Source organism: Babylonia areolata, chromosome 27 (assembly GCF_041734735.1).
Source record: "Babylonia areolata isolate BAREFJ2019XMU chromosome 27, ASM4173473v1, whole genome shotgun sequence".
NCBI lineage: Eukaryota > Metazoa > Mollusca > Gastropoda > Neogastropoda > Buccinidae > Babylonia > Babylonia areolata.
In genome coordinates this window covers 11646524-11660103 of record NC_134902.1, presented here as the reverse complement: position 1 = coordinate 11660103, position 13580 = coordinate 11646524, and positions in this window count along the sequence as shown.

Sequence of the window (13580 nt, the reverse complement as noted above, 5' to 3'; positions counted from 1 at the left end):
AAAGCGAAAGACTTTATCTTCGTTTAAAAAGCAACAACAAAAAGCATGTCTGGAACTGAACGTTCTGTTTGATGGAAACTAGTGGTAAAAGTCCACTTCCAACCGGGAACAACAGCTGAAGTATGATGCAATTCATAAAACTGTCATATTCTGTGAAAAACGAAACATCAGTCAATATTTCAACTGGTCATTCCGCTTTCTCAACAACAACAAAAGAAGGGGGGTAATTTAGATTAAGACCAATTAATAACAACAATTATGACTATATACTAAAGACTTCAAGAGACCAAAGATCAAGACGATGAGTCACGAAAAATGGAATAATTCCAGCACTGTACATAGATACTATTCCACCACTGCCAACTTCACACACGGTTTTTCAAAATAGATTTTCCATGTTCTTCGAGATCGACATCTACATATTTTCAGCCCTTATATTACCATGTGGAGTCGGCTTCGCTATAAACAAAACGATGAAATAAATAACCCTCACAAAGTCCTTCACATTCCTCACAAAAATCAAGCATTAATCATGGGACATTCCGACCGATCTTATAACAAGACGCGACAGCAGACGTAAACGTACGTGTGTGTGCGTGAGGGTGTGGGGGTTGTGTGGCAATCCACGCGGCTAGACGAAGAGCAGCGCACGAACCTACCCACCCCCCTCCCCCCTCTACCCGGTGCCGGAATGGTGCCTGAAAGGACGGGGCACGTAGCAGAGGGCCCGGGACAAAGCCCCCCCGAGGGTAGGGGGACAGTGAAAGAATCAGAGGAACCACGGTTATGATGTCAATCAGACTAAGCCAGGGCAGGAAATGACACGGTCTTTGTGCTGCTGCACGTTCCCTGACGGAGGCCCGCTTCGTCTGGAGAGAGACAGAGAGAGAGAGAGAGAAGCGGGGAGTGTGGTGGGGGTTGGGGGGGAGGATACAGATATGGGAATGAATCATAGTAAGATCATGTCCAAACCTCCCCACTCCCTTCCACAAAATTGATCACGGCTGACTAAAGGGAGGGTGTAATAAACGGGAAGGCAAACGCCCCATTCGCGGAGACGAGTAAATGCAGGACTTGTGGCGCAGAAAGACAGGACAGTATGTCCAATCCACTTCAGTAAGCAGAAATGATTAACTTGGTAGCTTGAGCGGAAATTTTCTGAATCACTATTTTCACATTATCAACAACATATGTTTTTTTACCAATCATTTCTAGCTGTGACGCATATTTCTTTCCATAGAAAACTGCCTTTGCATGTTTGCTCTTACTCTGTTCATTTTGATATGTCTATGATATGATGATAAATGATTCATGACGTTTGCCTCATTTAATCTGTTAATGCGGCTGAAGAAGTAATCTTCTGCAAAGCTTACAATCTGCATAAGAACAACGCTTTCATAAATACCCACATGCAAACATTATAACTACACACACACACACACACACACACACACACACACACACACACACACACACACACACGTACGCATGTCCCCACATACATTATCACTACAACCATCATCATTCCACCCATCGATCACCTCCATCAGCTTCAAATTTTGACAGTGTGGAAGAACATCATTCCTGTTGGTCATTTAAGCTTGTCACCATTCTCGTACTTCATTTTCTATTCGGACACACTGACAGGGTAACACTGATTGACGTTCAACTAAATAAATGGTACTGACAGGTTACTGCATGTAACACTTCACTGAACTAAATAAATGGTACTCACATGTATGATAATTATTTGTAACACTTCGCTTAACTAGATAAATTGTGCTGCAATGTAACTGTAACACTTTGCTGAACTAAATAAATGTTACTGACAGGTAATTAATTGTAACATTTCGCTGAACTAAATAAATGGCACTGCCTTGTAATTAATGGTAACACTTTACTGCACAAAACAAATGACACTTACTTGTAACTGGTAGTACTAAATGAATGGCAGTGACTTAATTGTAACACATTGCTGAACTAAATGGAATCGATAGTAGGTATGCTAAATAAATGGCAGTGACTTGTAATTAATAGTAACACTTTGTTGAACTAAATAAAAGGCACTGACTTATAATCAATAGCACTAAATAGATGGCACTGACTTATAGTCAATAGCATTATACAGATGGCACTGACTTATAATCAATAGCACTAAACAGATGGCACTGACTTATAATCAATAGCACTAAACAGATGGCACTGACTTATAATCAATAGCACTAAATAGATGGCACTGACTTATAATCAACAGCACTAAACAGATGGTACTGACTTATAATCAATAGTACTAAATAGATGGCACTGACTTATAATCAATAGCACTAAATAGATGGCACTGACTTATAGTCAACAGCACTAAACAGATGGCACTGACTTATAGTCAATAGCACTAAATAGATGGCACTGACTTATAATCAATAGCACTAAACAGATGGCACTGAATTATAATCAATAGCACTAAATAGATGGCACTGAATTATAGTCAACAGCACTAAACAGATGGCACTGACTTGCAATCAATAGTAATAAATAAATGGCACCAACATGTCATTGAATAGTACTAAATAAATGGTGCTGACTTGCAAGCAATTGATAGTACTAAACAGATGGCACTGGCTTGTAATTAATTGTACTGAATAAAAGGAATCGACATAGTACTAAATAAATGGGACAGACTTGTAATTAATAGTGCTGAATAAATGGCACTGACTGTGATTAATAGTACAAAAAATGGCACTGATTTGTAATTGATAGTACTAAATAAATGGCACTGACATGTAATTAATAATACTAAATAAATGGCACTGACATGTCATTAATTGTACTGACTAAATGGCATTGACAAGTAATTAATAGTACTCAATGAATGGCACTGACATCTAATTAAGAGTACTAAATAAATGGCAGTGATTTGTAATTAGTCGTACTGGCGTGTAACTAATAGTACTGACTAAATGGCACTGACGTGTAATTAACAGTACTAAAAACATGGCACTGATATGTAATTAATAGTATTAGATGAGTGACACTGACGTTTGATTAATAGTACTGAATAAATGGCACTGACATGTAATTAGTAGTACTAAATAAGTGGCACTGACGTGTAATTAGTAGTACTAAATATGTGGCACTGACGTGTAAACAATAGTACAAGATAAGCGGCACTGACGTGTAATTCATTGTTCTGAATAAATGGCACGGACATGTAATCAACAGTACTAGATAAGCGGCACTGACATGTAATTAATAGTAACACTACTCTGTCGAAAAGCTAATGCGTGTGCAGCACTTGGCTGAGCTGTGGTGACGGTGCACGGAACACACTGTGGAGTTGTTTGGGTGGTCCACACTCCCACAAGAGGCGTCATTAGGGCAGACGTCATCAAGGCAGATATCACAAAGACAGAAATCATCAAGGCATATCATTAATTAATGCACATGTCATTAAAGTATTGTGCACGCGCAGATAAAGTACAAAGGGCCCAGAACCACCCGGGTGCAATCAGATGTCATGGCACCTCTGGTTCCCGGGTGGTCAAGGGTCACAAGGAACAACGTCCGGCCCCCTCCCCTCCCCTCCCCTCCCACTCCCTCCGGCCTCACTCATGTTCCACGAAACACCCCGCACTTATTCATCCTCGTGCGTCTAAAACTGGTTCGGTCTGCAGAAAGCATGGTCGCTTGAATTGTGTTTTGTTTCATTTTGCCCACTGATTTTTATCCGTCACATATGATATTGTTGACGTCAGTATCCGCCACAACTATTTCATGGCTGAGAAGGGCAGTGAGAAACTAAGGTTGATGAAATATATCATCGATTCCAATGCTGGCTCCTATCTCCTTAAGTTCATCAAGCAATACTAATTTGCCATGACCTACAGTACAATGTGAAAATAAATGCGGTGCTGATCAACACCGAGCATCAATTCAAAGGTCTCTGTCGTTAGTACTCGACAATAACTGAGGACACTACAGCCATTGTGGAGCCCGTGCGACAGGCCAGTGGGTGAGATACCCATACTGTGACAGTGTCAGCAATGAAATTACTTTTATTACCTTAAATTGTGTTTATTTCTTTAAGTCCAAAGTGTTGCGTAATTGCTCTGTAGACGTCACGTTATATGATGACGGAGGAGTAGAGTTGTTCACCAGGTTTTGATTGAGGTCTTTCTGTGTGTGTGTGTGTGTGTGTGTTTGTGTTGGAAGTGTAGTCGTCTTCTTGTTTTTTTGTCAAAACAATAGTTCTCTGTTTATTTCGTTAACTTAATCGTCATTGGTCTTCGAGTGAGCGTGAATATAGTTTGAACGTGTTGATGTTCTTTCATTCAACACCTGGCCACCACAGTCCAGAAGAACCACCGTCACAGTGTCCAGAGAGGCTCCATCACCGACAGTCTCAACATGATGACCGTGACCTACTTTTTTGCCACACTATGTCCCCTGCAAAGCATCCGTCTGACGCCCATCATTTGATTGAAACATTATTTCGTTTTCAAAATGTCACAATACAAATGCAGTGAATAAGACAGTACTTCCAGAGAATTTTGATTATATAAACTCTTGTCATAGTATACATATATGCACACACTGAATATGTGATAGATGCCTCTGCAGGTAGAAGTTTATACATTACACCATGATTTATAAAATAAAAAAGTAAGAACTATATGTGGCCATCATTTCACAAGTGCACGGCCACTCAAGCCTGTTGGTAACTCAGGGATCTAGCATTGAGCACCAACAGAAACAGCTCTGGCAAGTATGGACAAACAGATTCGGGTTTAACGCCGGCACCCACCTCGGGTGATATGGCAGACGCCGGCACCCACCTCGGGTGATATGGCAGACGCCGGCACCCACCTGGGGTGATATGGCAGACGCCGGCACCCACCTCGGGTGATATGGCAGACGCCGGCACCCACCTCGGGTGATATGGCAGACGCCGGCACCCACCTCGGGTGATATGGCAGACGCCGGCACCCACCTCGGGTGATATGGCAGACGCCGGCACCCACCTCGGGTGATATGGCAGACGCCGGCACCCACCTGGGGAAAGTGAGGAGAAAGGACCTGTCCAACACTACAGTGACATCACCACAACGGGAAAGTGATGACCTGTCCAACACTACACTGACATCACCACAACGGGAAAGTGATAACCTGTCCAACACTACACTGACATCATAACGGGAAAGTGATAACCTGTCCAACACTACACTGACATCATAACGGGAAAGTGATGACCTGTCCAACACTACACTGACATCATAACGGGAAAGTGATGACCTGTCCAACACTACACTGACATCACCACAACGGGAAAGTGATGACCTGTCCAACACTACACTGACATCATAACGGGAAAGTGATGACCTGTCCAACACTACACTGACATCATAACGGGAAAGTGATGACCTGTCCAACACTACACTGACATCACCACAACGGGAAAGTGATAACCTGTCCAACACTACACTGACATCACCACAACGGGAAAGTGATAACCTGTCCAACACTACACTGACATCATAACGGGAAAGTGATGACCTGTCCAACACTACACTGACATCATAACGGGAAAGTGATGACCTGTCCAACACTACACTGACATCATAACGGGAAAGTGATGACCTGTCCAACACTACACTGACATCATAACGGGAAAGTGATGACCTGTCCAACACTACACTGACATCATAACGGGAAAGTGATGACCTGTCCAACACTACACTGACATCACCACAACGGGAAAGTGATAACCTGTCCAACACTACACTGACATCACCACAACGGGAAAGTGATAACCTGTCCAACACTACACTGACATCACCACAACGGGAAAGTGATAACCTGTCCAACACTACACTGACATCATAACGGGAAAGTGATGACCTGTCCAACACTACACTGACATCATAACGGGAAAGTGATGACCTGTCCAACACTACACTGACATCATAACGGGAAAGTGATGACCTGTCCAACACTACACTGACATCATAACGGGAAAGTGATGACCTGTCCAACACTACACTGACATCATAACGGGAAAGTGATGACCTGTCCAACACTACACTGACATCATAACGGGAAAGTGATAACCTGTCCAACACTACACTTGACATCACCACAACGGGAAAGTGATAACCTGTCCAACACTACATTGACATCACCACAACGGGAAAGTGATAACCTGTCCAACACTACATTGACATCACCACAACGGGAAAGTGATAACCTGTCCAACACTACATTGACATCACCACAACGGGAAAGTGATAACCTGTCCAACACTACATTGACATCACCACAACGGGAAAGTGATAACCTGTCCAACACTACATTGACATCACCACAACGGGAAAGTGATGACCTGTCCAACACTACAATGACATCACCACAACGGGAAAGTGATGACCTGTCCAACACTACAATGACATCACCACAACGGGAAAGTGATAACCTGTCCAACACTACATTGACATCACCACAACGGGAAAGTGATAACCTGTCCAACACTACATTGACATCACCACAACGGGAAAGTGATGACCTGTCCAACACTACACTGACATCACCACAACGGGAAAGTGATAACCTGTCCAACACTACACTGACATCACCACAACGGGAAAGTGATGACCTGTCCAACACTACACTGACATCATAACGGGAAAGTGATGACCTGTCCAACACTACACTGACATCACCACAACGGGAAAGTGATGACCTGTCCAACACTACACTGACATCATAACGGGAAAGTGATGACCTGTCCAACACTACAATGACATCACCACAACGGGAAAGTGATGACCTGTCCAACACTACAGTGACATCACCACAACGGGAAAGTGAGGAGAGTGGACCTGTCAAACACTACACCGACATCACCATAACGAGAGTATGTTAAGATGGGTTAGCGAAAAAAACATTTTTATGTTGGATGTGTGTGATTCGAACTAACATTTTGAATGCGAGCTTGGCGCTCAACCAACTGACCTAGACACTGCGGTGTGGGCAAACACCGAGCAGTAAATACCGCACGATAATAATAATAATAATAATAATAATATTTTATTTTTATATAGCGCTATAATACAAGCATAAGCAAGCTTTATGCGCTTTACAATCCAGTACCTAAAGTGAAACAAGAAGGCATATAAAAAGTAGTAGAAACATAAAACAGAATCATTAATATTATAAAAACACAATGTATAAAACTCACAAACTATCAATACTACAGCTGTTACACTTCAACACTCACACTAACACACGCACAGACACACACATGATTAAACGGCTGAGATGACAGCAATTTTCACTTAAAATTCATACATGTAAAAAGGAACATAACAGTAATCTGCATGCCATAGATTTTGTAAAAATTGTAAAATAAAAATTTGGATAGAAAAGGTAAAAGGGGTAAAAATCGGGTCATTCTCCCTTTCGAACCACACCACCACCATCCATCTACCCACCCCATTCTCTCCACTCTCCCATCACACACACTCACATTGCCACGGGCCTGGGACAACAACACTATTTGAGTTATGATAAGTATTTTTTTTTAAAGAGATAAGTTTTAAGATTTGCTTTAAAGGTAGATGAATGAGTTGTTTGTCTGAGAGCAATAGGCAGAGAATTCCATGTTGTTGGGCCGAAGACGGAAAATGACCTCTTTCCACAGGAGTTAAGGAAGTATCGGGGAACAGTTAGCTGGGAGGAATCAAGAGAACTCAATGTTCTGTTTGGCAAGTACGGGTTAACAAGCTCAGAAAGATAAGAGGGTGTGGTAACACAATTCAGGCACTGAAAGCATAGACAGGCAACCAACTTTATATTCAATTCTGGCTTGAACAGGCAACCAATGAAGTGTCCGCAGGAGAGCAGTAGCACTCTCTCTCCTGGACTTTTTAAGGACGAGTCGAGCTGCACTATTCTGTATTTTCTGGAGCTTGTAGAGTTTATCATTGGGAAGGCCAGTTAAGAGAGAATTACGATAATCTAGGCGGGATAGAATGAAGGCAACAGCAAGTTTGTTGGCGGCATCAACAGACAGGAAGGGGCGGATTTTTACTAATCTTACGAAGCTGAAAGTAAAGAACTTTACACAGGTGGTTCACATGAGTTTCCATCGTGCGGGATGAATCGACGTTAGCGTCTTAGTAGTTTTGTTGTGGACATTTCGTCAGACTCAAGCCGGGCCAGCAGCAAACTACATATGAACAAGGTTTGGTTTAGACCTATGGGTACCGCGTAAAGAGCAGCTGTCCGTCTGAACATGGACACGCAGTTTCTGTTAACCTTTAATTAAGGCTTAACTCTCACTGCAAAAACGTGCGTGGTCATAAACGGCCCCAGCGAGCAGCCTTGAAAAGCACTATAAGCAAAACGTTTTACTTTTTGTATCTTAATGCAAATTTGTTTATCACTGAACGGGTTATTGAAAATGTCTTAGAGAGTGGTCCGTCGTCGTTTGTCTCAGTCGTCTTTCATACATGCACGTGCACCTGAGATTTCTGTAGAGGTGCGTGGAAAGTAAGGAAAGACAATGAACTTCTTCGTTAGAGTGGGCTGCGACTCCGTTCAGTCACATTCACGAGTGAGCCTTTACATGGATGACCGTTATCACCCCCGCCATACAGGCAGTCACACTCCGTTTTCGGGGGTGGGGTGGAGGAGGGGCGGGGGCAATGACCTGAAGAATAGAATAGAATAGAATAGAATACTTTTTATTGTCATAAAACCTTAAAGTTTATAAGACACAATGAAACATAAACATGAGCATATTAAGAAGAGAAACATTCATGAACAAATTTCGCCAGCCTTGGCTGTATTTCTGTTAGAAGGATCAATTCACTAGGCTTTGCATTTGGACGACATATATCGATTAGGAATCTGTAAGTATTGTACTTTACACAATTGTCTAAAAGGTGAATCTCATCTTCTAAACTGTTACAAGTATCACACAGTCTTTGTTCTTTCGGTGTATTTTTATATCTTCCCTGTTCGATTTGTAAGTCATGGGCGCTGATTCGTAACATGGTCAGTGCTTTCCTGTGTTGTGTATTTGCTGTATTCTTTAAATACGGTTCAATTTTATAATTTGTCACAGCATTCTTGTAAAATGCTAATTTAGATGAACTGTCATGTTTCTGTTTCCAAAATTTTATATATTCATTTTCAAGCTTCTTGGATACAGCATGCTTTAATCTTTTAACACTAAAAGTGAACTGATTTTTCCAAACATGATCTGATCCAGTGCTAGTTAATACATTTCTTATGAAAAGTAGCCACTGAACATTTTCATTTGTTTGACGATACATGCAGTTATATGTTGTGTATACAAGTGAATTTTGAGGAAGCTCTAATATGTGTATCCAATAGCCAATAACCTGACATATTATTTTTAGGCTAATAGGAAATCTTCCTAATTCTCCTAAAACGGGGAGAACCATTGCTCTTTTATGTACACCAAGTAACTGCTTACAAAAGAAGAAAGGGCGGGTTTAGAGGATGCAGACACAACAATACATTGCCATCTGGGCTGGGTATCAGAGGTGTGGTTGTCTTGCATTCACGGCCTCATGGCTCTCTCGGACGATCAGCAAACTGAGTGCTATAATCACATTAGCATACCAGACTCTCTCTGTCTCTCTGTTTCTGTCTCTCTCTGGAGTGGAAAAAGTCATTTGCAGTCCACCCCATTGCCAGTTCAACATCTCTGTGTCGGAGTCCTATCATTCACTGGTTTCAACAAACAGGAGTCGGGAAGCAGCGTCCGGATGTTTTCTGCTGACAAGGACTTCTCCAGGCAGGTCTCCACAGTCCTACACACTCACTAACAGTGGGAAAGGAAATGGCTCAGCGGCTGTTGGAAAGGAAATGACTCGGTTGCAGATAGGGAATGACTCAGTTGCATTTAGAAAGGAAATGGCTCCGTAGCAATTAGTAATGGCTCAGCAACAGTTGGGAATGAAATGACTCAGTAGCAGATGGGAAATGACTCCGTAGCAGTTGGAAAGGAAATGGCTCAGTAGCAGTTTGGAATGGCTCAGCAACAGTTGGAAAGGAAATGACTCAGCAGCAGTGGGAAAGGAAATGACTCCACTGGTGGATGGGTTTGATGCGACCAACATTGACAGCTTCCTACGGACTGCTGACACTGGGTCAGGTAGAAGAAGCCTAGCTGGTAGTGCCTGTGCACGGGCCGGGGGGTGGGGGTGGTGGGTATGGGGGGGGGGGGACCGGTAAATTCATACAATATGGGAAGGGTGTGTAAGTCGTCATTATGTCTGATGCAGACATGTCAATATGCTGAAGTTTGTTTGGTTGGTTGGTTTTTGTGATAATTTTTATATTGATTTATTTTTAGTGTGTTGTTATGCTCGTTTCTCTGATGTTGTTGGGCTGAACTTATGATTCAATGTGTACGTGTTGCTATAGTATCCACCACACATCAAAAGGGGCAAAACGATAAAACTGGGATGCAATGAACTATCTCAGACGATGGGGCAGCAAACACAGCACTTTTTCAGCACCAGTTTCTCCGCGTTGCACACTGCTTCCTAGTGTGCGCGGTAAAAGCTTTGTGAGCACGTGACGGTCAGCACCTGAGGCAAGTCGTCAGTGATGTGGTCCCTGTGGATACTCTAAAACTTGGTAGTCAGTGATGTGGTCCCTGTGGATACTCTAAAACTTGGTAGTCAGTGATGTGGTCCCTGTGGATACTCTAAAACCTGGTAGTCAGTGATGTGGTCCCTGTGGATACTCTAAAACTTGGTAGTCAGTGATGTGGTCCCTGTGGATACTCTAAAACCTGGAAGTCAGTGATGTGGTCCCTGTGGATACTCTAAAACCTGGAAGTCAGTGATGTGGTCCCTGTGGATACTCTAAAACTTGGTAGTCAGTGATGTGGTCCCTGTGGATACTCTAAAACTTGGTAGTCAGTGATGTGGTCCCTGTGGATACTCTAAAACTTGGTAGTCAGTGACAGGGGTGGACAGGTCGTTTACCCCTCGGCCTGACACATTCATTGATCTGCCTTTAGCTTCAGGATAGCTAACGCTGTAGAAAAAAATATACAAGGGACAGACGCTGAAATTTGCACTAGATTTACAAAAATGGAGAAATATGTATAGTTTCTGAAGTGAAGATGTTTAATACATGTTCTGTATCAATATTGTTCGCACACGTGTGTGTTTACACACAGCATGATGAGTCTTGCTTTGTTGCCCAGAAATTTTTAGTTCCAAGACAAGAGACACTGGGTTCGAACTGTGCATGAACTTTTTTTCTTCTTTTTCCCCATTCGTGCCGAAGATAAGAAAGAGCAAAGAGAGGTTCGAACAAGCTTGGATATTCCAGACAGTGACTTAAGTTACCAAAATCACACGTGAGCCATGAAGGCTTTGCCTTTTTTTTAAACTGTTGCTAGCTCTGCATCCATCATTACAAATCCGTGCTTCTGTTATAAAGATATCATCCATTTAAATTCTTTCATGTATTTCATGTTTTGTTGGGTTTTGGTTTTGTGGGTTTTTTGTTGGTGGTGTTTTTAACAGTCTACCAAATATTACGATGACCGATTTAATCCGTAATCCACCCGGTTGTCACAAATCTCATAATTCGCCATATGTTCTTCGCGTTCCCTTGAACCTCAGGGGTCTTTGTCTAAAACAAATACACCTCTGGATGTAAATGATGCATTGCCACCCCTCCCTCGTCTTATGACATCAGCTGAGGTGGGTCCTGACATCGAGACTCAATAACGATGTGAGAAATTGAACAGACAAGAGGGAAACGAAACAGAATTCCAGCGTCTTTGGTTCCTGAGGACCAAACTACTTTTTGTGGGTGGGTGAGGTGAAGAAGGGTGGGTGTGGGGTGGGGTGGGGTGGGGGCATAACCGTGGCTAGAAGGGGAGAAGGGGGCATGCAGAACAAAGTGCACGTGCGGTACGTTATGACTCTTGGCCATCAGGGTATCGAAGGTACCATACCTGTTCGACAGAATCTATACAGTTACGGGTTGATTGGATGGACGGTATTCCTCTGCACGCACACAACGCTGTAATGACATCAGACTTAATGACACGTGTCTAATGACGCCTCGTGCAGGAATGGTGAGCACTCCGGCAGTCCCCACAGCCTGTACCCCACCCACCTTCACAACACTCAACATCACTACAGGACACACAGTGCTTGTCATCACGGACTTGTTTCCTATTCTCCTGCGCACAATTTCCTTTCTCCCCATACACACACACACACACACATATATATATATATATATGTGTGTGTGTGTGTGTGTGTGTGTGTGTGTATGTGTGTGTCGCTCATGTGTGTGATGCCATGATTGCGTCAGTGACTGTAACTGACGAACTCTCTTCCGACCATTCTGCTGTCATATTCTTGCTTAATATTTCAAAACCTACCAGAACCAAAAAATCCGTTACTCGTCGCAACCTGAAATCCATCAACATTAACACTTTTTCTTCTCAAGCTGCTGAACGCCTTTCCAAAATTTCTTCCCGCACTTATGTCTCTACACATTACAACACTGTCCTCTCTCAACTGCTGGATGAACATGCACCCCCCACTACCCGCATGCTCCCTGATAGACCTTCCGCCCTGTGGCACACACAAGACATTCGTCTTGCAAAACGCAAACGTCGCCAGTTGGAACGGCGATGGCGATCAACAAAACTGAAAGTCCACATTCAAATCTTCCGAAAACAAATAAATAAGGTCAAACATATGATCTCATCAGCGAAGACAAACTTCTTTTCTTCTCAAGTTCTCGATGCCACATCCACCAAATCTCTTTAATCTATCATGTCAAATCTTCTCGGTACTGCAAAAAAGAGTCCTCTTCCTTCTGCCTACACTTTATCTGAACTCCCCAATGTCTTCTTCTCTTTCTTTTTTGACAAAGTCCAGAATATTCGTACCATCTTAGACCAAATGCCTTTCCAACCTACTCATCCTGATCCTCAATTCAACGGCATTCCTCTCCATTCCTTTAATCCATTAACTGAAACAGAAGTCCATGAAATCCTGAAAGAAATGACAATAAAATCCTGTGAGCTCGATCCTATACCAGCCTCTGTCTTTTACCAGTGTGTCTCACAGCTTCTCCCCACAATCACCAACATTGTCAACTCATCCCTTCTCACTGGAACGTTTCCATCCACTTTCAAAACTGCAATCGTCCGGCCTCTTCTGAAGAAATCCAACCTTGACGCAAACATTTTGAAAAACATCGACCAGTTTCTAATTTTCCATTCATGTCCAAACTCCTTGAAAAAGCTGTCCTGAAGCAGCTCAACAATCACCTTTGTTTCAATAATCTCATCCACCCATTTCAGTCTGCCTATCGTGCTGACCACAGCACCGAAACCACTCTTCTCCACATCCTGAATAACCTACTGCTAGCGTCCGACTCAGGACAGATCTCCCTTCTTACTCTTCTCGACTTGTCAGTTGCCTTTGACACGATAGACCATTCAATCCTTCTTTCCTGTATTTATTTTACATTTGGTATCAACGGCACTGTTCTAAACTGGTTCAAAT